Below are 5,378 nucleotides of genomic sequence, written 5' to 3'. Positions count from 1 at the left end.
TGCGAGGTGTGGACGCAATATCTTCTCTCCTGACACAGTGATTGCAGTACCACTCATCGGCAGACAGCAAAGCCTCTGTTCTCTATGTAAAGGCTGCCAGCAGCTTTGTAAATGTAGTTCAGTCAACTGCCATGTGGAAATGGATGTAGGACTTCTGCCACTCAGCAAAACGTATGGACATGTCTTTATGTATGACCATGAATTTAGCATAACTACTTTAAAAGAAGAGAAATGTATTTGTTTGTAGTTTGTAGTGATGAAGTCATGATGATAATGCACATACAGTATAATGTGAACTTTGAATTTGAACTTATTAGCTAATTGCATTTACTATACACATTTTCAGGTTTAACATTACACAAAACATTTAAATGCAGAAGACAGTGAGTTGCCAGTATATTCAACATCCCAACTTACTGAATTTATGTAGAGTGCAGTAAAAGTCTCTTTACTCACTGTTTTTGACATTCATATGAACATCCAGAAATAACTGGGGCCACAGTGAGATTAAAATCAAAGAAACAGCACAATTTCGTTTTTCTCTCTGGGAAATAATGTAATGTTTAACATTCAAATGTAAGTGTGTGTGTGAGAGACACAGCAGAGTTAAGAGGGCAGATAAATTGTGGTACATGGGTGGAACTGGATTATTGCCAACATAGTTCAAATTGAAGATTGTTTTTGCATTGTTCACAGTCAGTGACTGCTGAGCGTGAGGCATTAGTTATGCTGACTGCGGAGCTATACATAATATTTTACTGTGATGAGAATGTGTGTGTCTGTTAGCATGACATCTGGGTTTTAATTCTCAGGGAAAATTCCCATATCTGCATGATCCTACTAATGCAAGCCATCTGAAGAGAATACAGATGAGAGATGGTTCTTCTATTCTCTCAGAACCTCCTTCAGTGCAGTGCATGGCAACACACAGTGACCTTGGCTGATTAAACACTCCTCCCTGGTTGTAGCCTTCACTGTACGCCTCTACAGTGTGTATGTGCTGAGCACTTACAAAGGTGTCGGACTGTGAAAATGGATCTGAAATGAAATATTTTAACTGTGGAGTTATTAGTGCTGCTTTGTAGGGACTTTCTTATGGACTGATATGCAGTATATACATACATGTGTGTGTGTTTGCAGATTAATGTGATTTCAATGCACATGACCTGGTGGGTTTATTATAATCACGCATTTTAATGACATAGCAAGTGATAGTGCAACCAGATCACTAAGTGTAATGTTCAATTAGGAGAGTGCAAAGACCGCCACCAGATGGTTTAGTTTGGAATGACTAGAATACCAAACAGTCTTTACAAACAGAATAATTTTACTCACAAGTTTAGGAAGCACAGGTTTTGCCATGTTTACGAAATTATAGGGTTTGAGCCCAAATGAAGGAAAGCAAAACGGATGATGTAGCACACTTCTGTTCATGCTATATACTCAGGAAATAATGATTTATATACAGTATGAATGAACCTAACTCACGTGATTGGCACGCTGAACTAATATCTTCAAGCAAATAATGCTGTTTAGCGGTCTCTGTTATGGGCATGCTAAATGTCTGCACCATAACATTTAACACTGCAGTGCTCAAGATGTACAACATCAAGTGGGCCACACTGATCCCTGGCTTAATTTTATCTTAAATTGTTGGCTCTTTAAAGCCTTCAGTTACCACATGGTGACAATGGAAATGGTCTATTTAATACCTGTTAAATTGTCACTCAACCCACCAGTCCTTCGGCTGCCTCGAGCCCTTTGTGGAATTGGAGAGGAACAAAGAGAATATGAATTGAGTCTGTAACTGAGCTGGCCCCTGGCATGTCTGGATTCAGCACTGCTTTATGAGCCTTTCATCAGATTCCGGTCTAATAATTCTTGGTCTTAATTACAACGGTCACAGGCAGATCTAGGCTACAAAATATGTTGAACATAGGAAACAGAGCTATGAGGAGAGTTTAAAAAAACTGAGATGAGCTGAAAATACCAGTGTCGCATTCTTGATTTATAGAGAGAAAGTTGGAGTCAAGCTGAATACTGAACACTCAGAAAGTACTCCTGGAATCAGCAATGTCTTGAGTAGTATGTGTGAGATGTTGAAACCTAAGGTTGAAGCTGCCTCTCATGTCCAAAGCAAAATTTAAAGCTACTTGTAAACTGTAATAATGTGAATAAAGTTTAAGTCCAGACGTAGTCATATCTTATTAAGGCAGACACAGTGCATGAGCCACAGGTTTACAATGGCTAAATATTTAGAGCAGAGGCAGGAGACGTTTTATTTGCTTGAAACACATGACCACACTCTGCTGTGTGCCAAAAGCCATTTCAACATTGCTCAGAAAGCTAAGGAGTCAAAAGAGAGAGAAAGAAAAGAGAGTCAAGAGAAAAATAAAACAACACAAGAGTTATAAACTGAACTGTCACAACTGTATAAACTTGACTGATAAGACTAATAGTAAAAATAACACAAGTCCTAACCCGAAAGATAAAATTAACCAGCACCTGGCTGACAGGATCACACCGCTGAGAATAAATACAAAGTTAAGCTTAAGTCAAAAACATTCCCAAGATTAACCAGAGGAGACAACTGTGAACTATTGTCATTTTCAATTTGACTTATCTCTAGAAATGTCTACACAAACAAGCCAACAAACCACTTAACCTGTAGCACAGTCTAATTGAATTGCACATTTAGACATCATAGAATTTCTGGAAACACTGTGAAACGCTGTCATCTTTTATTCACATTGGTAAGACATGTTCAAGGACACTTAGGACAACAAAATATTGCTATGAAGCACCAAAGACTGAAAGCTTTTGCAAACCAAGCAAAAGTGCAGCCAAAAGGGGGACCAAAAAAAACCCTTCAAACAGATTGATGAAACATCAAAATGAGAGTTCCCCCTCAGTGCTCCTGCCTGCTCTCACAGACATTATAGGCACTCCAAAAGCTGCTGTCTGCCGAATTGACAAGCAGCGCCAGGTCGGGTGTTTGATCTCAGCTGTAATCATTATGATGCTCTTAATTGATACAGGTTTGTCCCCTACTGCTGCAGGTCCAGGTGAATCTTTTGATCCATGCTGGCTGACATAAATCAGCCCCTTTTAGGTTCTATTGTCACCCTGTCCCTGAGACAAAATCAAACATCCACTACTGCAGAGTAAATATTCCTACAGGACTGTACCGGTATTTCTGCAGAGTGCCCATTTACTAAGAGTTGTGCATATTTTATGCTACTGTCAGCTGTTTTCCAGCAGCATTTTTGATTGATCAGGGCTTTTATTCCTTCTAAGCGGCTACTAGTTTCTTTTCAGTGTCAGTTCAATCGAACAATGCAGTGACTTGAAACTTGCTTCAGAATCTATTATGGAAAATGTATTTAGACATTATGAAATTATGAGTATCGTGGTGTGGTAATAGAGGTGAACCTATGGATTGCTTTGAAAGGGGGTTCATTCAGTCGCTTAGTGGGAAGCTCTGATTTGAAACTGAAAGCCAGACATTTTGCAAACATAAACATGTCATTTTCCTTTAGTAAGCCAACTCATACTTGAGTTGGCTTTTGACTCTGGCTGCCCACTGCTTCTAAATAGAAGAAATCAAATAAGAAAATGCAAATTAATATGATACTTTCAAAACATTTTTTGATATTACTAAAGTTCAGAATGTCCTACCATCATGGATTTTATATTCCTGAAACACTGATTTTTAGATATTTGGCATTTGTTGAAAACATGTGGACATGCAGTCAAACAACTCAAATTTATAAAACGCTTTCTTATGAAAACCACTCTAGAACAATGTACAATTCACTTACAAAATATGACGCATTTCTGATTAGTATAACTTATCTTAAAAGTAACAATGGCATGCCTAGCTAAACCATTTCACTAGCTGGGACTCTGACCTATGAATATGTTGGAGAGTTATAGTATGGAATGAGTGCTTGTGTAAACAAAGTTCTGCTTAGGTGACTGAGGTTAGGAGAAGGATTTGGAGGCCCATGCTGCTCTTGGGCTTTGGCGGACACCCCAGCAAAGGGAAGAAAGAAATGGGGAAAGGAGGGGATTTATTTATTTGTTGATTTATTTCAGAGACAGGTGGTATATATATGATGTAATGAGGATGAGGTGTGTCGGGACACGGCCCCACCCCTGTACATTAATTTACAATGTCCATTTAATGATCCTGCAAAAACCTAGCAAAAAACCCTGCATGTTCAAAGAATTAAAACTCAAGCTAAAGATGTGGCAGCATTAAGTTCATGTCTGGAGACCTGATTAATGTAACTTCAGTGTTCATTTGCCACTAACTCTTGTCAAAAAAGATTGTTTTTAAACTTGCTAGATATTGAATTTCTTCACCAGTATCACTCTACATGACATCAGCTCTTAGCCTGTTGGTTCTGCTAATCAGCAAAGACTCATGTTGTTTGAGCATTTTTGCTGGAAACAGCCACTTATGGTTATATATGGAGGGGCTGATGTGGGCTGTGAGATACAACCATACAGTTTACGTTTAGCTCAAAAAAAGGAGCTAAAAGCATCCACAAGGTGCACTGACCGGCAATGTTGGACCTCATTCCTCAAAATTCACTATAAAGAAACCAGTTTAATGCAGGTTTTAAATAACTTGAAATTTGCATCTCTTCATGAAAATGTAAATTTGGTAGCTTTTTGCATTAATATACTTGCTGTTTAGCAGCTGATATCCGAGCAAGTCTTCATCACTGAGGCTTCCTATCAGCACTTGAAAGCATTTTCAAAACAATCCAGGCTTTTAAAGTGCATTACCATGCAACCATTAACGTAACACTGTCAAATAAAGATGAATAAATGTCCATTATGATGGATTACCTTTCTCAAGTTGATTTTCATACCACTCTGAAATGCACTGAAACCAGTAGCTGTCTGTGAGGTAGAAAAATGCATTAATCAATCTAAAACCAAATGGGAAAAAGTCAAGGAGGTGAAAGGTCAACGGTTCAAAAGCCTTGACTTTTGAGGTGTCAGTGGATTTCACCAGCCTGCAGTCTGAGCAGCTGCGTCAAAATTTTGACTTAGTTATGACCATGCAGTGTGCGAAGCCTGTGGTTACACACTTTCATGTAAAACCATACATGACTCATGACAAGTCATTTGTCATGACGATCGTATACCCTAAACCCGGCACCGTAAATGATTACGACCAGTGTCATGTCTTATTAATACTGGCATTACAAAGACGTCACAGCACGACAGCTCAGGTTTCATAATATCATAGGTCATTTAAATTGAATTGAATACACTGTTCTGTTTGCATTGCTTTGAAGGATTTATGTTCAGCCCACTCACTGTCCAGTATTCAGGCAAAAGGAGCTTATGTTAGTCCCAGA

Source organism: Monopterus albus, unplaced genomic scaffold, assembly GCF_001952655.1.
Source record: "Monopterus albus unplaced genomic scaffold, M_albus_1.0 scaffold28.1, whole genome shotgun sequence".
In the NCBI taxonomy this organism is placed as follows: Eukaryota; Metazoa; Chordata; class Actinopteri; order Synbranchiformes; family Synbranchidae; genus Monopterus; species Monopterus albus.
Note: the sequence above shows the minus strand (reverse complement) of the source record.